At 46.0% G+C, this 22,368-nt stretch overlaps 1 pseudogene; it reads right to left on the bottom strand.

The window, feature by feature from the left end:
- Positions 1 to 21,951: 21,951 nt before the first annotated feature.
- Positions 21,952 to 22,071, bottom strand: LOC136657894 (5S ribosomal RNA; annotated as a pseudogene).
- Positions 22,072 to 22,368: the final 297 nt, after the last annotated feature.

Below are 22,368 nucleotides of genomic sequence, written 5' to 3'. Positions count from 1 at the left end.
GCTGCATCCTGCACATCACCAGGGATCATCAGGCAACAGGGAGGGAAGGAAACAAAATTCTTACTTGTCTATTTGCATTAGTAGTTTTGCTGGTGCACATCCAGCTGGATCAAAGGGGGCAAGTTGAGGCCAGGCAGGGGGTATAGGATACCTGTGGCACCACTACCACCTACATCCACCCCCTGCCTTCCCCTGACGCGCCCCTTGGTGGTCCTGATCCCTGCCCCAATCCTCCTCCTTCCCTCCCTCCCCTTATACCAACTCCCCTCTCCCAACTGTGGCTGGGCACTCCAGTGACATGAGCATGGTCAACAGCCTTCCATGCTTGAGGCCCTGCTGCATGCATTGTTGCTGCAGCTGTGGCACCAATGGAGAGGACCTTAAGAACATAAGAACAGCCCCACTGGATCAGGCCATAGGCCCACCTAGTCCAGCTTCCTGTATCTCACAGCGGCCTGCCAAATGCCCCAGGGAGCACACCAGATAACAAGAGACCTCATTCTGGTGCCCTCCCTGGCATCTGGCAGACATAACCCATTTCTAAAATCAGGAGGTTGCACATACACATCATGGCTTGTACCAAGTAATGGATTTTTCCTCCAGAAACTTGTCCAATCCCCTTTTAAAGGCATCCAGGCCAGATGCCGTCACCACATCCTGTGGCAAGGATTTCCACAGACCAGCCACACACTGAATAAAGAAATATTTTCTTTCGTCTGTCCTAACCCTCCCAACACTCAATTTTAGTGGCTGTCCCCTGGTTCTGGTGTTATGTGAGAGTGTAAAGAGCATCTCTCTATCCACTCTATCCTTCCCATGCATAATTTTGTATGTCTCAATCATGTCCCCCCTCACGCGTCTCTTTTCTAGGCTGAAGAGGCCCAAACACTGTAGCCTTTCCTCATAAGGAAGGTGCCCCAGCCCCGTAATCATCTTAGTCGCTCTCTTTTGCACCTTTTCCATTTCCACTATGTCCTTTTTGAGATGTGGCGACCAGAACTGGACGCAATACTCCAGGTGTGGCCTTACCATTGATTTGTACAATGGCATTATAATATTAGCTTTTTTGTTCTAAATACCTTTTCTAATCATCCCAAGCATAGAATTGGCCTTCTTTACTGCCGCCGCACATTGGGTCGACACCTTCATCGACCTGTCCACCACCACCTCAAGATCTCTCTCCTGATTTGTCACAGACAGCTCAGAACCCATCAGCCTATATCTAAAGTTTTGATTTTTTGCCCCAATGTACATGACTTTACACTTACTCACATTGAAACGCATCTGCCATTTTGGAGAGATCCTTCTGGAGCTCCTCACAATCACGTCTGGTCTTCACCAGTCGGAAAAGTTTGTTGTCGTCTGCAAACTTAGCCACTTCACTGCTCAACCCTGTCTCCAGGTCATTTATGAAGAGGTTGAAAAGCACCAGTCCCAGGACAGATTTTTGGGGCATACCGCTTTTCACTTCTCTCCATTGTGAAAACTGTCCATTGACACCCACTCTCTGTTTCCTGGCCTTCAACCAGGTCTCGATCCAGGAGAGGACCTGTCCTCTAATTCCCTGACTATGGAGTTTTCTCAGCAGCCTTTGGTGAGGGACCGTATCGAATGCCTTCTGAAAGTCCAGATAAGTTCAAATGTCCATGGGTTCTCCCTCATTCACATGCCTGTTGACCTTTTCAAAGAATTCTAAAAGGTTGGTGAGGCAAGACTTACCCTTACAGAAGCCATGCTGACTCTCCCTCAGCAAGGCTTGTTCGTCTATGTGTTTGGAGATTCTATCTTTGATGAGGCATTCCACCATCTTACCCGGTATAGATGCTAGGCTGACCGGCCTATAGTTCCCGGGTCCCCCCTCTTTCCCTTTTTAAAGATTGGTGACTTTAATCAGGGACCTAAATCTTTAATTTATCAATGAGGTCTGAAACATCTTCTCTTTTAACCTCTATCTGACTTAATTCCTTGGTCAGGAGGGGCCTTTCAGGCAGCGGTATCTGCCCGAGGTCTTCTGCCTTGAAGACAGATGCAAAGAACTCATTTAATTTCTCTGCCATCTCCGTCTCCTTTTATCTCCCCTTTCCCTCCCTCACCATCCAGAGGGCCAACCGCTTCTCTGGCAGGTTCTTGCTTCTAACATATTTGAAGAAGCTTTTATTATTCCCCCTTAATGCTGCTGGCCATGCGTTCCTCATAGTCTCTCTCAGCCTCCCGTTATCACCTTCTTACATTTCTTTCTGCTGGCGGAAAGAAATTCTGCTTTCTGCTGGCCTTCTGCTGACAGAATGCTCATTCTGCCAGTGGAAGGTGCCCACAGAACTGGGCTGCAGAGACTGAGCTGCAAGTCAGGCCTTCTCTCACTTCTGTTATGAACACACTAGGTGGCAACCCACCCCCATAAGCAACCCACCCTCAGCCTCAGCTTCTATCTGAAGTATGTTGATAAAAATAATTTTACAGGGTTGTGGGTACCACAAGGTAACAAGATAGTGGATATCATGATAGTGCATGGGAAGCACTAAGAAATGTGCATGATTACAATTGTTATTAAATATCCCTACATCCCTGTTGACAATAGCTGACTTCATTGGCAAGGTGAAACATGGACCAGAGAGTGAGAAAACATTCCCCCCACTACATCACAAGACCAACATGATCTTTCCAGCAACAGTCAGGTAGGAGCTACTAGGGGACAAAATAATCATTTTTAATAAAACTAAAATGCTGTCCAGGATGTGACCCTGGATCTCATCTTTTTGGCGCTTCCACGCGTGCCCTGGTGCACCCAGCTTTGAGCCTTTCCCTGTTGACTTCCAAAAAGACAGCTTCATGCTGTGCACAGGACTGGGGCCAAAGCAGCAGTGGTTGCTAGAAGCCCCTCTGTTCACCAGGAGACTTGTGTGCACCCTGGAATGCCTGTTGAGTTCTGGAACCTGGCTGAGGACCAGACTAGATGCCACTCTGAAAAGCAACAGCAGAAGTCTGGTAATCTACGTGATGAATGGAAGGGGGAGGAGATGCTGTGCCATTTCCCCCTCCTGCAAAGTGACTATTCATAAAATACTGTATATTTTTAAATAAACACCTCCTTTGTCCCCCAGGTTCAAGGCTGTGTACAGTTCAAAATTTAAAACCAAACAAAAACACCTAACAGCAGCAGAAAAACTGGAGTAAATCTGCAAAGTTCAGACTAAACAGAAGGATGGTAACTGTGCCAGGTGCACATCACAGAGCAGGTAATTCCACAAGCCCTGGCTATGGTTGCCCAGGCTCTGGTCACGTCTAAAAGTCCTACCTAACTCACTTCATTAACATTGCTGGAGGAGGGTCACAGCACTGATTTCCCAGGTGCCCGAACCAAGCCTTGCAAGCAGCCCCTCCATCTCCACTCTGGAGTCATTCCATTTTCCTCTTGCTGAATGGCTCCAAAGAGGAAGAGAAGGGGCTGCTTGCAAGGTGCGGTTCAGGCACCTGCAAAACTTAGTAGTTTGACTCCCCTCTAGCTAAGCTACAGGCAAGGCAGCCACACCAAAGGGGCACTTGCTGCATCTCACGGGAGAGTTTTGAGCTGCAAAGTCTCCTCAAGGTAAGGGAACATTAGTTCCCTTAGCCTGGGATAAGCCCTCAATGTCCCAATGAGTCTACTCAGGTCTGCAGCAGCTATATAGACCCAGGAAAGCAGACTGAGACCAAGAAGAGGACAGTACTTTTAAGGCTGCTGATCCTGTCTCTCCCTCCCAATCCCTGTTCCATTCCTGCCCCTGGTCAAATCGCAGACTTCTGGAGATTTGAACTGTTTCATCTCTGTCAGTATTCTGAAGACATATTCAGCCAACTTTCTGCTTGAGCTGTATTTTTAATGGGTTCTCTTGTATTACTGGGCCCCTTGTTTTCAGATTTGGTCATATTTATTTGTTTATGTTATGCTTGAACTCTGTAAGCCTCTTAGGTGAACCTCTTTTATCTTTCCTGAGAGAGGAACTGACAGGATACAGGTGTTTTTAAATAAATAAGTAAAGACAGGGGCCAGCACCAAGAAGGCTATGTTTCGGGTTCTAACCAACTGAGCCATAGAGCCTGGTGGGACTCACAGGAGGGACTTACTAAAATATCCTTTTGAATGAGCAATTTCATGTGGAGGAAGGCAGTACTCCAGAAACTATGCCATCTGAAACTGAAAATTTTTTAAAAAATGAAACACCTTGAACATGCCTAGAAAAATGCCCTTCAAAAGTTGCTTTCTTTTCTCACAGGGAGGAAAAATATCTGTATCATTTTTCTCGAAAAGAGTGGGGAAGTAATTGAGAAGAGGAGGTGCTGCATCAGCAATCTAAAGGAAGGAAAGGGGTTAAGCTCTCCTCTTGCTATTTTTTCCATAGTCTCTGAGGCTGCTCTTCAGTTTTTTGGTGTTTTTTTAAGAGTTTGCAACTGTTTTTATGTTCTACATAATGTCTGGTTTGGCACTCGTATACTGTATCTGTTTATTCTTTTGGAATTATTTGAAAAATACTGGGGAATGTACAAAAAAATTGAGCATGACAGCATTGAGCGAGTCAGCAAAGTTTACTCCATGTAAAATCCAGTTATCACCATTTGCTAACATGAGCCCTGGGATTTTCATTTGGGTTTATGGAAATTCAAAAGGTCTGCAAATTAAAACCAAATGAGTCCATCTTTATAGACAGAGACTTTACAAAGCAAAGCATAATAAGGTTGTCATTTATGTTATAAGCTTGTTCTGCGTTATAAAATATATTTGCCAACATTGCTAGAAAAGGAACAGGTCTCCTGGTTCTATTGAAAACGTAACTTCCCTGATTTTCTCAAGGAGACTTGAAAAAAAGAACAACTTTTGTTTGTATAGCTAATATTTCAGAGTGTGGGTCATTGTTATTGTCCTGCATGTCTCATTTCATTTCAGAATTTAAAGAATATGATTGTTACCAGTGGTTTTCCAATAGGGTTTGAAGGGTGGGGGTGGAGTTTCTTATGAGTTTCCTGATAGTGTTTCTATAAAGCATTTTTTTTTCATTTAATCAGCAAAGTCGGTGCCAAGGCACAACCCATCCAAATGCACATGCTAAAATAGCAGGTGTTTGAGTTCCTGGGAGAAGCATTAAACAAGGCCAATTGAAAACAGTCCTGATTAATACTATGTCGTTGAAGCTTTTTGAAAGAATCCAAATCATGTTCACTATAGCATATCATCAGAATAAATACAAACTCCATTCCACCTGGGTGTGTTAAAAAAAAAGTAATATCCTATGGTATATTTTAACAGAGTAAGAAAAATTATATTGAATTTCTTCCAAGTGGAATGTTTCAGTGTAAGCAGGTTGTAACAATAACAGCAATAATTTTAGGGGAAAGACCAAGCAGAATTTCTTTTACTCAGGATACAGCCTGCTTTAATCTCTGCTGAATTAAACAGAGCTTTGTTGAAGGGTGCACTGCACAAATATATGTGTTTTAGTTTAAGACTGTATTTTCATGGCCAAATGAGCCGTGTATGTCCCCAGTGGCTGCATCACTGTATTTGAGGGTCCAATATATTCAAACTAGGACTTTACGCTTGTTATTCACAAACAAATGTCAATTCCAAAGACGACTCCAATTAATCAGGCAGCTGAATATGTTTAAAGAATGAGATTTTAAATGCAAGTTGTTACCAAATGTCAGGGGACATACTTACCAGGCCGGGGGGGGGGCAGCAGGAGCACTTTGAGCATGTGAAGTCTGGATGTTGGGAAGGGAAATGGGTCAAGATGAGGCTAGGCTGGTCAGTAGTCCAGGAGATATAAATACCTGGGCGTGGCTGAGGAGGAGAGCAGTCTCCAACTGGAGGGCAGTCAGCTGGCCACTGAGCTCTGAGAGGCTTAGGGGGCCAGCCCAGTGACGGGAAGAGGAGAATCTGCAGGGTGGAGCACAACCTCCTCCCTAGGGCGGTTTCTGAGGCCTCGAAGGACCAGGTTGGCCAAAAAGGGGAGGCTTCAGGCAGGCTGACAGGCAGGGAATCAAGTTTTCATGGTTTTTATGGATTTATAAATAAATAAACATAAGGGCAAAAAAAAGAAGGGCTGGTCGGGGACAAACTTTGGTGGCAAGATGGACACAAAGGAAGGTAGGAGGCATCATCTTTAGAGGTATTACCTCTATCTCTCTCTCTCTCTTTGACACACACACACACACACACACACACACACACACACACTCCTCTTCTGCTGCTGTAGCACAAGCATGCATCATGTTGTTTTTTTAATGTAGTTTTTTTTTGGAAAGACCCTAGTTAGTCTTTGGAAATGTATCCAGATCTGATTAACTGGTTACCATTCCAACAAGCATTTCTTTGATCAGTTGACAGCACTGAATATGCAGAAGGAAAGTAAATATGTGACATATTAACAGTGCGTAAGAAGAGATTAAGGCCAGCCCAAATCACACATGCCTTTTCCACCCCGCACTTACTAACCAGCAATCCTGGTCATCTCTCCTTTTGATTCCTAAAGAAATGTGTCCTTTTTCCAGGGGCACTGAGGAAGCAGGCCAGGATAGGACTAAGGAAACCAAGGACAGGACGGCTTTCAGAAGTATAGAAGACAAACCTCAGCCACTGTGTTAAAGGAAGACTGTCTGTCTCAAAATTCCTTTCATTCCTCCACCCTGTTCCCATCTTTGACAACTAAGGGCTTGAGGGTAAATATATTCATTTACCTTTATATGTAGCTTGCATTTTCAGTAATAATAATGTCCATCTACTTTAGGATTGTTCTTAAGACCCTGTCTGTGAAATGCTCTGAGCATCACAAAAGGGGCCATTTAAATGCTGCAGTTTTACTTTTAATACTTAGGATTTGTTTATTATCTACATTTTATACCACCCTTCCTCCAAGGAACTCAAGGAGCTATGTGTCCTTTCTTCCTGCCCTCCTTTTGTCCTCGCAACAGCTGTCTGAGGTTGGTGAGGCCAGGACACAGTGACTGGTCCAATGTCAGCCAGGAAGCTCCATGGCTGAGTGGGGATTTTTAACCCACTTGAAGGAGTTAACTGTTCTTCATGTTGCAAACAAGAAGAGTCTCAGGCTGAGGCCCATCTCAGACACTTTGAAACCTTCTACACAGAAAGTTTATGTGGACAAAGTAGCATCTGACCCAGTGTGGCCACACTGGAAAGCCCTGCTTCTAAGAGATGCCCTGAGCAGAGCGGCCCATTTTTGTTTCTTTTTGGCTCACTGCATGATTTGCCAACACTCCTTCCTCTGCACCCATGGAGGTGCTCAGGCGTCATGGCTGACCCCATGGCATCTGAACAAGCAATGCCTCAGTTCCCGACACCCCACGATGTCTCTTCAAAGAGCTTGGTGTTCTAGGTTCTATTTTTTCTTTTTAGTGGGCAGGATATTTGCTCTCTTGCACATCTCCTCTGAAGTAATCACCACCACTGCTAGCAGCAATTGCATTTACTCAGATGAAACCATATTTCTTGTAACCCAATTCTCTCACCTATAAAACTTTTAAACCACCACTTTCATTTCCCAGGATCAGGAAAATGGGAGCCTGAGAGCCCAATCCTATCCAATTTTCCAGCACCGGTGCAGCCGCAATACAGCCACAAGGTAAGGGAACAAAAGTTCCCATACCTTAAGGAGGCCTCTGTGACTGCTGCCCCACCACTAGATGCAGTGCATGCCCCATTGGCACAGCAGCACAGGCACTGGAACATTGGATAGGATTGGGCCCTGAGTCACCTGCAGCACAAGGCTGTCGCTGCACTCTGGAAAGGAGGAAATGGCACCTCACCTCAAATTTGCTATGCAGGAGTTGCGAAGTGTCATTTTGTTTACAAGCCAGATGTTGACACTGGATGGTAATCTCACCAAAAGGCCTTGAACTAGACACATGATGTGTCTGGAGTGGATTAGACACCACTGGAAGAACAGCAATGGTGGTGGTGCACCTGGTGTGGCTCTGTTTGGTGGTTGAGCTTGCCTCCCACTCCACTCCGGCATCTCGGCCATAAAAGCCAGCCCTGAGCCATAGCAACTTTAGCAGTGGCAGGTGAGCTCTTCAATCCCCAGGTTCTGTTCTCAATTAAAATAGAATCTTCTTGCAAGAATTGCAAACAGCTTCTAGTTCTTATTCCCCCATATTCTCCCTTGGGCTAGGTAAGAACAAATACTTACTGCTGCCAATAAGATTGGCATCCAAAGCATTTTCATCTGAAACCGTTGCGTAATTGGACGCTCTTCCTAATTCCTAAGTGACAGTCAAATAAATGCAGGCAAGCGGCACGTAACCAGTCGGCTGGCCTTGTCTTTGTCTTCTCTGCTATGTGGGGGCCACAACTGTGACTGTGATTTGCAGTCACTTTCTCCTGTGCAGAACTATATAAAGTAATACAAACACAAGTCTGGCTGTGCAGTTAAGGACTGTGTGGTTTTGTATGGGGACGGCAGGTTTGAGCGACCTCAGCTGAGGTGAGCATCAACACAACCAAGAGGATGCTTGCAGAGCAGATCACCCTGAAATATGGTTTGAATAGAGATGCTAAGTATTTTGGGTCGGATTTTGGAGAAGGCAGTCTGGGAATAAGGCACTTGCTCTTTCTTAGTACTTTAAACTCCATTCCTGTGGGTTACACCACATGCACGCCCCATCTTTCCTCTAATGTGATTAGGGAATGATCCTATTTTATCCTCACTACTAGCCTGAAAGGTGGCTCAGGTTGAGAAATGATGGTTGGGACTTTAGGGTCACTGAGAGAGTTTCAAGGCTGAGTTGGAGCTTGAACTCCAATTTCCCAAGTACTAAACCCCATTAGGATGCTACATATTAAAAAACAAAAAACTCCTTAGGACAGTGGTTCTTAAACTTTTTAGCACTGGGACCCACTGTTTAAAATTACATTATATCAGGACACACCTAGCTTTACAAGACTTAAAAAAAAGTGATCTAGAAAGAAATATTTTTATTTATTTACTAGCCAAAAAACAAAAACAAAAACCTTGATCCATTTCTCATAATGAGGCAGCCCTTATGAATAGCCTCAAGGCTGGAGGTGGTAATGTGACCCAGCCTTCACTTGCCCCCACTACCTGTCATTGATGGGGGGGGGGGAACATACCAGAGAAAATGTGCTCAAACATTTATCTCCCGATTTGTGAAACACTCTCTTAGGATATTTTATATATGCAGCACAGCAAACAGCTGGTCTATACCCCTTAAGACAATCTCCTTACTGTCAAGAACATTTAGGAGACCTCACTCAGAATGCATTCAGTGCAACTGAGAACTGAGGTTGGCCTGTCCATCATATGAGATCTCCAAAGAAAGCATCCAAATTTGGTGGCACAGTGTGCTTTACAGTGTTGCAAAACACAGTGCACCATTCTGCACATCTGGGCTGCTGCCACTGAGAAGCCCCAGAGCCAGTAAGTCAGCTCAAGGTGTAGGTAGGAGTTGGGAGGTAGGGGGTGGAGACCAGGGTGGGGAGAGGGTGTGCTGAGGCCAGGAAGGGGATTGTATTGGTGGTGGCAGCACCATCGATATCCTATCTCCCTTCCCAGCCTTGACCTGCCTACCCAGGTCCACTTGGACTTAACATAAGAACAGCCCCGCTGGATCAGGCCATAGGCCCATCTAGTCCAGCTTCCTGTATCTCGCAGCGGCTCACCAAACGCCCCAGGGAGCACACCAGATAACAAGAGACCTGCAAGGCTTCCTGGGAATTGTAGTTAAGAACATAAGAACAGCCCCACTGGATCAGGCCTTAGGCCCATCTAGTCCAGCTTCCTGTATCTCACAGCGGCCCATCAAATGCCCCAGGGAGCACACCAGATACCAAGAGACCTGCAAGGCTTCCTGGGAATTGTAGCTAAGAACATAAGAACAGCCCCACTGGAACAGGCCATAGGCCCATCTAGTCCAGCTTCCTGTATCTCGCAGCGGCCCACCAAATGCCCCAGGGAGCACACCAGATAACAAGAGACCTGCAAGGCTTCCTGGGAATTGTAGTTAAGAACATAAGAACAGCCCCACTGGAGCAGGCCATAGGCCCATCTAGTCCAGCTTCCTGTATCTCGCAGCGGCCCACCAAATGCCCCAGGGAGCACACCAGATAACAAGAGACCTGCAAGGCTTCCTGGGAATTGTAGTTAAGAACATAAGAACAGCCCCACTGGAGCAGGCCAGAGGCCCATCTAGTCCAGCTTCCTGTATCTCACAGCGGCCCACCAAATGCCCCAGGGAGCACACCAGATAACAAGAGACCTGCAAGGCCTCCTGGGAATTGTAGCTAAGAACATAAGAACAGCCCCACTGGAACAGGCCATAGGCCCATCTAGTCCAGCTTCCTGTATCTCGCAGCGGCCCACCAAATGCCCCAGGGAGCACACCAGACAACAAGAGACCTGCAAGGCTTCCTGGGAATTGTAGCTAAGAACATAAGAACAGCCCCACTGGATCAGGCCATAGGCCCATCTAGTCCAGCTTCCTGTATCTCGCAGCGGCCCACCAAATGCCCCAGGGAGCACACCAGATAACAAGAGACCTGCAAGGCTTCCTGGGAATTGTAGTTAAGAACATAAGAACAGCCCCACTGGAGCAGGCCAGAGGCCCATCTAGTCCAGCTTCCTGTATCTCACAGCGGCCCACCAGATGCCCCAGGGAGCACACCAGATAACAAGAGACCTGCAAGGCCTCCTGGGAATTGTAGTTAAGAACATAAGAACAGCCCCACTGGATCAGGCCACAGGCCCATCTAGTCCAGCTTCCTGGATCTCACAGCAGCCTACCAAATGCCCCAGGGAGCACACCAGATAACAAGAGACCTCATCCTGGCGCCCTCCCTTGCATCTGGCCTTCTGACATAGCCTATTTCTAAAATCAGGAGGTTGCGCATACACATCTTGGCTTGTACCCCGTAATGGATTTTTCCTCCAGAAACTTGTCCAATCCCCTTTTAAAGGCGTCCAGGCCAGTCGCCATCACCACATAGGACTTGCCCTGCAAATTGCTGGCACAGGTCCGAGCACACCTATCAGGGCAGCAGAGACTTACCCCTAAGCAAGGGAACAAGTGTTCCCTTACTTGGAAGAGACCTCTGGGACTGCCCCACCCGCAGGGTGCAGCACACACTCCAGTGGTGGGGATGCATTGGTGGGGGGTGGGCTTCAGATACGATTGGACTGTAAGTGTATTTAGTGCCCTCTGACTTAAGAGGTTTGTTAAATGGTCTATTGAAGTGCATACTCCCTAGGATAAAATAATCCAGGGCAGCCCCTGTGGATGGTAAGTAATAATAATAATAAACTTTATTTATAAGTAGAGAACAGCAGACACAAAAGAGGGAGTTGCTGAAGTCACAGCAGTGCTGCACATTTGCTGAAGTGTGTCCCCTGCGTATTGTGGCATGTTAGGTCAGCATTGATCTCTGTCATTGATGAGGTCTCTTGCAGCACAGGACGATTTTCTGCTGAAGAATCTATGGAGCAGAAATGGCTACTTCTGGACGAATCCATTTTCAAACTGCTGTCCAATGGTAACTGATGACCTGCCTGCAGAATCTGGTGACCTGACTGAAGCACTCAATAAGGAAAGAGAAATCCATCTCTGTTTCCTCTTACTTTGTGCTTTTATTTTAATCCCTTCCTGGTGTCCTTTGTAACCTTACATATGGCTGCAGTTTGGGGGACAAACTTGTTAAACAAAATGAGTTCCACTTTAATTTCTTGCTGTAGTAAAATAAATTAAAGGGATAAATAGAAAACAGCCTTAGAATTAGGGCTACATACAATCCATAGTTCTAGCAGCTGCACCATTCAAGCACAGAATTTGGTATAAGGTGCTGAATGTGCAATCTTGAGAATTTCAGCTTATATATGACATATACATGTGCAGAAAAGGGGCTGAACTGAAATGGGAGAGGCACTCCTCATGAAATTTCACCTCTTGCTGTGAGCCTTCTTCGCCTGAGGTGAGTTTTCAGAGTCCTGATGTGAAAATGTGCAGGTATTTAGTATGAGGTCAATACAATGTAGAAAGTATTTCCTCCACTCAGAAATTACCCCATTTGTTATATTGTCACATATCCAAATATCATTGAATCATAGAGTTGGCATTGACCCACAAGGTCATGTAGTCCAATCCCCTCCCTGTAGCAGGAAATCAACTTGAGCATCTCCAGCAGATTGAGTCTCTGCTTGAAGATCTGCATTGAGGGAGAATCCACCACCTCCCTCTGCAATCTGTTCCACTCCCGAACCTCCCTGACCATCAAGAACTTCTTCCTGATGCCCAACTGGAATGTCCTCTCTTGCAGTTTGTACCTGTTTGACCTAGTTCTACTCTCAGAGGCAGCTGAGAACAAATTTGTCCCTTCTTCCATAGGACAGCCCTACAGGTATTTGAAGAGCGCTATCATATCCCCTCCAAGACTTCTCCAGGCTGAACAGATCAGGTTCCCTCAACCTTTCCTCATAGGACTTGTCCTCCAGCCCCTGATCATCCTTGTTGCTCTTCTCTGAATTGGCTCTGTGATGTTGTGATATCATCACTCTCAACGTTGGCTTAGAAGAAAAGCAATTTAAATTAGCTTTGTTGGCTATCACTGATAGATCATTAAACTTATGACTGGTTATATGATGCCTAGGAAGAAAAGCCAAAAAAGAAAGAGTAGTCATTTGGGCAGCAACTGATGGGCAAAGAGACTACAAAAACGATGAAGATGGTTGTTCCAATAGCCTTGTCTTCACCTCCCACAATACGAGTGAAGATTCCTTGCAAGCCTTATACACATCCAGCACTTACGGCTGTAGGCAAAACTAGATCCCATGCTTCACATGGGGCTGCCACTGGGAACGACAATTCTCTGTTGAATTTTTCCCTCTTCCCCCGTACCATTCAAGCCCACATTATTAGCTGCTGGTGACAGGGGAACATGGGAAAATAACACAGAGAATCGGCTACCCTAAAAGGAGATGAATGAGAACTTTGAGAAGAGGCAAAATTAGACATTAAGTCCATCTTATGAACTAAGGGCGCAATCCTAACCCCTTATGCCAGTGCTTTCTAACACTGGCCTAGTGGTGCCAATGGGCCGTGTGCTGCATCCTGCAATTGGGTGTCACTCATGGAGGTCTCCTCAAAGTCAGGGAATGTTTGTTCCCTGACCTCGGAGCTGCATTGCCCTTATGTCAGTGCTGGAAAGCACTGACATACGGGGTTAGGATTGCGCCCTTAATTTTCCTTTCAAGAAAAGCAGCAGCATCAGGAATCCATATCAGGACCATGGGGGAGGGGCTGTACCCTTCCTCCTGCCAGGACCCCAATCCAGATCTGGATTATCTGGTGCCAAAGGGGGCTACAACAATCACCTCTCTTCCTTGTCAAGGATAGGGGTAGCTGTAGAAGGGCCTGCTAAAATCAGGATTAGGACCCTGGTTAAGGTCCCTGCCACACTGTGGTCCTGATCCAGACCCCATTCCCAACAAATGCTATTTTTGAAAGGAACATTAATTCCATCAATGCTAATGGCAGGTTCACCATAATATCAAGTTCAGTCCGGGAGCTCCCATCGGTGACGCCCCCCCTCCAGCATTGCGACTGCTCTCGCCCACTTGAAATGTGTTTGAAAGAGTGTGAACAAAGTCTAGCAAGACCTCAGAAAGCAGCTGGGACACAGCCCCATCTAGTTTCTCACACTTCTACTCATGATCAACAAAAGTGAACTCTGAGAGCTCCATTGAACCGAAAGGGCAGAAATAAATGCACACCTCACATGTGCATCTGCTGAACTTGCACAGGGCACATGGCTCAGATTTGATTGAATTAGAATTCATGCTCTTGACTGACGATTCCTTTAATGCAGAGTTTACACAGCCCTGTTTATTATGCCTTTGTGTCAGCATTTTGTTCCTCAACGTGGGAGAGAGCAATCTATTGCTTATCTTCGGCTAATACACATTTGCTTCCCCTGTCTAGCTGCACTGAGGAGTGCGGGGAGGGGAGGGGAATGAATGAAACGCTACAGGCTGAAAACCTGCAGGTTGCTTCTGGCCTGTTTGTGAAGCTTCGACAGGAACAACACTGGATTGTGTACAGGATAATGAAGACAAGTAAGCCTGGCATATCTCAGGCCTTTCCTATGGAGACTGGAATTAGCAAGGGAATTAACTTCAAACACGAGCCCCATCAGGTCTCCTGCTTCACATTCAGTTTTTTTAAAAGGCTACAAGAACCACTTTTCTTCAAAGGACCATCACCATTTTGTCACAGGTCCAGTTTGTTACAAACAGCCACAGAAGCCAAAATTGAACGTAACAAGGGAGGAAAATTAGATTAGTCTGCATTGAATTGATATCATCATAAATATCCATTTGATTTTTTTTTTTTTAAACCATGGGATATTATTATTTGTTAGGCTGGCTTACCTGAGTCTGTCTGCAATTTTGTATCCAAATTGAAAGGATGGCTTAGGTATATACAGATGCACTCATTTTAAACATTTAATCCCTAGGAAGAGGACAACTGTTTCTTGTTTCCAGTATTCTCAGGAATGGCCAGGACGCAAACCACTGTCAAGCCAATTCAATGAGTCCAGAGACCCTTTGGACTTCACTTTTCTCAGACACCCACTATTTCTATCACAGGGCAAGCTCCTTCTCAGTGGCAAGCTAGAGGAGTTGCATAGGACTAAGTTTTGCAGGGAACTGCACCGTGGTGTGTGAGCAGTCCCCTTCTGAGCCATTCCCAGAGGTAAGAGCAAAACAGAGGAGGAACACAGCTCTGAAAGGAAGGAAGGGGCCACTTGCACACTGCAGTAATGCTCCCTGCAAAATGTAGTGCTTTGCCCCCCTCCAGCAATGCCACTGCTCCTTCTGGTATGAAGGGCAGTTTCAACCTTGTCAAGAAGCAGTAGATCTGCTGCTCAAAGCAGAAAATGTCAACAATTCCACTGAACTGGCACATCTTTTGGATGAGTCCAGCAGCCCAGTATGAAATAATGTTTCTGACTGCGGAACGGAGGTTTTACTGCCACGAGTGGCCGTATGGACCCGATTCTGTGGCGTGGGTCAACGCTGACTTGTGACGCATATTTGGCTATCACAGGTTCAAGTAGATCCCTCCATGCCATGGAGGCTTAGCTCTGAGTAAGGCAACAATTATTCTCTTACCCAGAGGAGACCTCTGCAATTGCCCTCCCACCATAGGAAGCTGCGGTCACTGTTTTGGCACAGCTGCATCAAGGGGAGGGGGGATGAGTGGATAGGATAGGGTTGAAAGGCAGTATGGCTTAGAGTGGATGGAACAATTTGGCTTCCTTGACTCCCTTTCCAAGCCGGGGTCATCAGAAGATGACCTCAGGCTGGAGTCAGAGTAATGATGCACAAGGGGAAGTGACCATTGCATGCTGACACCTCCCAGGTAGGTGCCCACATGGAAGCAGGGAGGAGTGTTATGTAGATCTGCTGCAGAATTATAAATATATTTACTTATTGATTACAAATCAATAAGTAGATTGACTGTAATCCCGGGTAGATGGGGCTCGTCAGCCTGGGAAGGCAGCTCATCTGAGAGAAGGAAAACTCTGATCCCAAACCTCCACTGCCCTGTGGCTACATCCAGTTATGGAAAAGGCTTCAGGAGTCAACCTCGAAGCAAAATCAGGAGCCGGAGTCCCTGAGGCAGTTCATGGCTGAACACAGTCACGTTCTGACAACTCCTGCGACGTCGCTGGAACCAACCGTATTGGCCTCTGCCTTTCCATTGGACCATTTCAGCAACGTGGAGAGGGGGGATTTGCTGCATGGGTAACAGCCTATCCTCCATACCTACTTTACCCAGGCTTCGTGCACTGGAGAGGACACTCTGTTCCAGAGCCACCATTCAGAGTGTGACACCATAGTCTTTTGAGACTGAAGGATGCCAACAGTACAAATCAACAAATGTGGCCCAATATTATTCCAAATCTTGCCCTGGGTCATTTGTGGAGTGTATGAGGGTAATGTGCTGCCCTGCCATTTTCACTCAAATCCAGAGGCCTGTAAAAGTTTCTAAAGAAGGCACCTGGGTGAAGAATGAAGGGAGATCATGAAAATGTCAGGGAAATAGAATAAGGCAGAGTTTATTTTCTTTTCAGTTCCTCGGGCAGCTTCAGCGTTAATTCAGATTCCAAAACATTTGGACCCCTACCGAAATAAGTGGCAAGTGTATCAGGGATTGAAAAGCTCTTATGACCTCGGAACTATTTTTCATTTTCTCAAGTATTACTTTCAATCATCCCAGTCTTTGAAGTTATCTTCAGAGTGTTGTTTTATGACATTGGGAAGGGTCTCCCTGCCCTCCCTTCTCATGCAGAGGTCATCCTCTGCTTAGTTTATACAAGGCTAATTGAATTTAGTAATTAAGGAAGGTCCTGGAGACCAAATTTGTTTCACAATCAACAACAAGGTCTCCTAACTTGCTGTTTTCCAACTGGAGCTATCGGCAACATTTGGGCTCAGTGAAATTCAGAGTCAATTTGGAGGTTTATTCGCTGGTGAAATATCCAAGGATATTTCTTTTGAGTTCATCAGGTGTTTGGGTGATGGGCTGGTATCTCCCCCCCCCCTCCCCGTGTCTTTATATCTGGTGGTTCATTTTGCTGTTTTCCTCTGGCCTAAACAGTCCTGTCCCCCCACATAGTTTTATGGGTTTGCAAACACTAACCTTGTAATGGTCCCAAAACTCATGGCTCACTTAGAGGCCAAGTGGAATTATTCTGAGAGTGTTTGTCGTGTACAAAGTGACCTTCATGGGTGTGATTCTGAAGTCCGAGTTCAGGGAGAAGAGACAGTGATTTATACAGGGCTTCCTCAGAGGTGTTGCTAGAGACAGCAAAGACATCACAATATCACTTGATGTTGCAAGGTCACTTCTGGGTTCTCCAGGTGGAGGAGGCAGAAGTGGCTTCACAAGGGCCTCCAAAGGAGAAGGAATGCGGCAGCAGCAGCTCAATTGCGAAGCCGCCACCATAATCTCCTCCTCCTTGTGTTTCTGAAACATGAGGAGGTGGCAGCCACTACAACATATAAAGGAGTAGGTGGTGGCAGTGGCTTTGCAATTTGGCTTCTACCCCCATCCCTTCTCCTTTAGAGACGTAACAGGAGAGCCTTCAAAGGAGAAAGAACAGGGTGGTGGAAGTCACCACCATTGCCACCGCCTCCTCCTCTAGGAGAACCAGGAAGTGGCGTCTCAGCATCACAACATCGCCTGACATTGTGACGTCTTCGCCCTGGTGCCACTGCCTCTAGCGACACCTCCAGGGGAAGGCATAAGAGGGCCTCGCAGAAGTCGCTGTCTCTTCTCCCTGAACTCAGACTTCCGAATCAAACCCATGAAGGTCACGTAACACTCAGAATAATTCAGCTTGTCCTCTGTGTGAGCCATGAGTTTCTGGACCATTACAAGTGCATGAAAAACCTTGTGATTGTTTGTACAGTTATTTCAATAAAAGGGAGAATTCCGTTCACACCTAGTTGTGTGCGTATGACTGACATGTTAATGACCTCAGCAGTCCATAGGGGGAAAGCTAATTGTTTGTCATCGTTCCCATGAGCATAATGCAGGCAGTACAATCTAATTTTTCAGCATCTGGGAAAGACATTACAGCACCACAACTACCCCTGATCAGCTGGATCCTGCTTCACCTTTGCTTGCACATATCAACACAAACCCCATTGGGCTGACTGTTGTTAAGGCTATATCTCTAAAACAGACCTGGGGGCCCTGCCAGGAAGGTGAGCTCCAGATCCAAAGAGAATGAAAGTTACATTCAGAAAGTGAACTTGCGTCTTCCGGTGGGACTTGGAGCTGACAGGGGCCAGGGAGTGTTTCGCATATTCAGACATGTTTCCCAAGGCCCAGGATTTCCTATTAGCGATGGACAGGGAGTCCAGATGCAAAGGGGGACAGGACCCCTGTGCCTTAATAATTGGGTAGGATTTCAAGAGGTGCTGCTTTTCCCACCCCAGCATGACAAGCAGCACCTACCGAACTTCCCTTTTCTAGACAGCTGTTAAAGGCACAGAAGCAATGCTTGGTTTTGCATCTGGACGCCTTAAATGACAAAAAAGGCCAAGGTTGTTTTCAAAGGCAAAAGGCACAGCCAGGAAAGTCCAATTTTGCTGTGCTCTAATGTAAGATTATAAGAACAACCTTGCTGAATCAGGCCCAAGGCCCAGCTAGTCCAACTTCCTGTATCTCACTGTGGCCCACCAGATGTCTCAGGGAGCATACACGACACCTGCATCCTGTTGCCACTTCCTTGCACCTGACATTCAGAGATAGCCTCTTTCTCGTGGCCTATAACCTGAGACGGACTCTTCCTCCATGAATCTGTCCAAGCCCCCATAAAAGACCTCTAGACTAGATGCTATCACCACATCCTGTGGCAAGAAGTTCCACAGATTAATCAAACATTGATTAAAGAAATATTTGTCTGACTCACTCTCTCGTCACTGAATTTTAGTGGATGCCCTCTGGTTCTGGTATTGCATGAGAGGGAAAAGAACATCTCTTATCCAGAAGAGACTCCTTGTAGAGAACAGAGGAGTGATGACATCATTTCCTCCTCTTCCCACTATCCTATCCGCTATCCTAGTCATCAACAGCTAGAGACCCCACAGCCTAATATGGCCGCTTGCGGAGGACAAACACCCATCACCGCCAAATCACATAGATGAGGAAGGGTTGGCTGCTGTGACAAGACATCCTGACATTTGGAAGGCTGGCTCAACTGCTCCCATCCTTAGCTAAGTCTGATTATGGCTGTGGCCTCTGTGATGCAAGCTGTCTGTTGCCTGGGGAGGTTTGTCTGTGCCTAGCATTCTAGACCTCCACAGAATTTTTGAGGATCAGCTTCTGGAAGGGCAACAGGAATTATAAGACGGTTCAAAGATCCCTTCCTTCCAGTTTCACTCAGGACACAGTATCACTCGCAGAGCAAAGAACACATGGCCTTTCGGTCAGTGCCTGTCCAGTTGTGAAGGGGAAATGACTTGGCAGGACAACACAATCAGATGTTCCCCCAGGATTTCTATCTCTGCACGCAACACAACATTCTGCAGCATTCTGTTGAACTAACGCACATCATCATCTTGTTTTTAAATACACCCTGCTGAGTGGCATCAACTCTTTAATCACTTTCTTTTATCTTCCAGGTGTATATTTAATGGTCATGGTGATGGCCGAAGTGCGCTCAACAAATCTCAGGGAAATGACCTCAACTTTTAATAAATTGGGAGGCATTTTAAGCTGCCGAACAGGAAATTTCATTCATTAAAACACAATTCCTTTTATTGGTACGCAGAGGGCAATTTAGAGGAAGAAAGTAAATTAGGGAATCTGTTGTCACAAAACATGAAAGCAGGTGGGGGCAGGCCGCAGCCTGTGGTTTGCAAGGCCTTTCCAGGATAGCACAAATTCCGAGAGGATAACTGTTAACCATGACAACCAGACGCAGCCTCCATGTTGAGAGGCAGCCAGTGGCCCAGGTAAGAAAGACAAGCTGGCTCTGGGCATCTGGTGGTCCTGACAAGCATTTCAGGTGGATCTGCTTTGGACATTGTTGGAGACAAAAGGCTGGATTTGCCCCAAGCCATTATAAGCAGTGTGAACCAACCGCTCATTTTTTATTTTTTATTTATGTATTCTTTGTATGAAATACATAATTATCAAGGGGAGAAGTGACTCAGGAACACAAACTGCCAACTCCTTCGCTGGTGATCTGGAGGCAGGAGTGTCCTTTGACCAGCCCCATCCCTGCACAAGGCAAAGCAGTGGGACTGGTACCTGACTGGCTGACTTGGGGCAGGGACTTGGTCAGCATCCTGAATGTTGCACCCGGCTCTCAGCAGGCGGAGCTTGTGCATTATCGTGTCCCAGCCTGCCCAGGCTGCAAATCTGATATGGTCTGTTACTCTCATATGAACATACCCTTCATACGCTTCCACTTCTCTTCAGAGAACTTAAATTTTCATATTTGGCACAAAAAGCTTTTTGCACGTAATTATTTAAAATGCCTCTTACCTTCCAATAATAGAATTTCTTTTCAGCCTTAGAAGTCAGGAAAATATATCCAAGGTGACAGGCGTCTCTTTTTCCAACCCTAAAACAGACATGGTGCATATTAATTTTGTCTCTAAATCAGTCTTGCAAAGTATTCCTCTTTCTAAGATATGTACAATTCTGCACCGTATGAGTGGATAGAAAATGGACTCTTTTCACAGTCACCTTGGTTTGCTTGGGGCAGAAGGAGTTCTGAGGCATTCCCAAGAACGAAGGCCCCAAATGATCAGACTACTATCCTTGTATAGCTGAAGCAATAAAGAAAAAGGCCTGAATGTCCCATAACCTCTGCTAGCATTTATTAGAATTGGGAATAGGAAACACACAGTTTAGCATATGAAGGGGTTTTGATCCAGCTCCTTTTACCAGACATCTGGTTAAGAAATAAGGATGTACTGACAATTACCATAAAGCAGTTCCATTGAGTGCTAGAGAGATGTATTTGGGGGATTAATTATTATTAACTGATTGCTGTCAAAGTCAGAAGAAGATAAAACTGCTTTGTCCCTGCTTTGTCCTTGGCCCGGCCCAGTTCATCATTCTAATTAATGACCTAAATGAAGGCTTGGAGCAAGTGCTCCTCGCATTAGCAGGTGATACAAAAATGGAGGGATGGAAAACACTTCTGAGGCCAAGTTGGCAACCTGAAGCAATTTCAGTCATTTGGAGATCAGTGTGATGTAAAATGAAGCGTCTTTTGGCAAAGGAAATTCAAGTGAGCAGATTTAGAAGTTCGAAAGCAGGATGGCAAGCTAAAAAGGAGGGTTAGTAAAGACAGGTTGGCAAAGGGAACCCCAGGCAACAATAAGAAGATGCCACAGCAGGTCTATTCTAGTTACTTGCACATCTCTACTCTAGCTGGAGTAAGCTCAGGCCCAGTTCCTAACCACTAAGGTACCTCAGGAGTCTGCCGTTTTCATGAGTTTAAGTTTGAGTTTAAGAACAAGACTGTGACATGAAGAACTTCACGAGTTGCAAACCTCTATAGAAGTGTCCCTTCCAACAGAACAAGAGGTCCTTGCTTTGAATGCAGTTTTTGGTTACAGGAGGGGACATTTTTTGGGGACAACATGTTTTGGGGTCATGTTACATGTTTTGGGGACAACTATAAGATGCTACCCAGTGTGCCTGGATCAAGGTACAATGGCTCATTCAAGACTTGCAAAGGTTTTTAAGAGCTATCATTTCCGTGAGACCAGACCCATCCACTGCCATGGAGCTATTTCTCCCCATTCATCAAGTAACTGTTATTTCGCATACTTTTCTACCATGACATGAATAGCTTCTCATAATATAAATCCGACTACATTTTTTGGCCCAGTTCATACATTAATGAGATGGTGTGGGAACCCCTGAAAAGAAGACTTTTGAGTGTTTCTGCTTCATACCGCTGATAACATTTGAGACTTTGGTCATGCAGAGCAGCTATTTTTGATTACACAGTTTCCTCTTTCACCAGAACTGTCCCTCCATGTGGCCAGTAGCAGCTATAAGGGAAGGAACATAATGGTTGGCAACCTTCAGTCTCAAAAGACTATGGTATAAGCCTACAGCACCTGGTATTCTCAAGCGGTCTCCCATCCAAGTACTAACCAGGCCTGACCCTGCTTAGCTTCCGAGATCAGATAAGATCAGGAGACAGTGTTCAGTATATGGAGATGATTGGCAGCCTTCAGTCTGGAAAGACTATGGTGTAAGCCTACAGCACCCGGTATTCCCCGGCAGTCTCCCATCCAAGTACTAACCAGGCCTGACCCTGCTTAGCTTCTGAGGTCAGACAAGATCGGGAGATAGTGTTCAGTATAGGGAGATGGCTGGCAACCTTCAGTCTCAAAAGACTATGGTATAAGCCTACAGCACCTGGTATTCCCAAGCGGTCTCCCATCCAAGTACTAACCAGGCCTGACCCTGCTTAGCTTCCGAGATCAGATAAGATCAGGCATGTGCAGGGTAACAGTTGCTGCTAGGAAGGAACAGAAGTCCTGTGAGTAGAACTTCAGATGTTAGAGAGCTCAGTACAGAAAAAATGGTTTGGCACTTCCTTGCGCAACAGCACGACTGCCCCAATCTGCTTCTGGCCCCTGCCACAGCTGGTTTAAAGGTTGCTGTTTTCTCGTTAAAAAAGCATACAAAAAGGTCAGGAGAAGATGTCATGGGTCCAGGGGCAAGCGGTGGGTGGGGAGGCAGGTGAGGCAGAGCCTCCCCACCAGAGCTCTTTGAAAAGTGCCACCATCACGCGAGGCACCCAAGCATCCACAACCCATG

This window comes from Tiliqua scincoides, chromosome 7 (genome assembly GCF_035046505.1).
Source record: "Tiliqua scincoides isolate rTilSci1 chromosome 7, rTilSci1.hap2, whole genome shotgun sequence".
In the NCBI taxonomy this organism is placed as follows: Eukaryota; Metazoa; Chordata; class Lepidosauria; order Squamata; family Scincidae; genus Tiliqua; species Tiliqua scincoides.
Note: the sequence above shows the minus strand (reverse complement) of the source record. Positions and strands in the feature narration are given on the sequence as shown.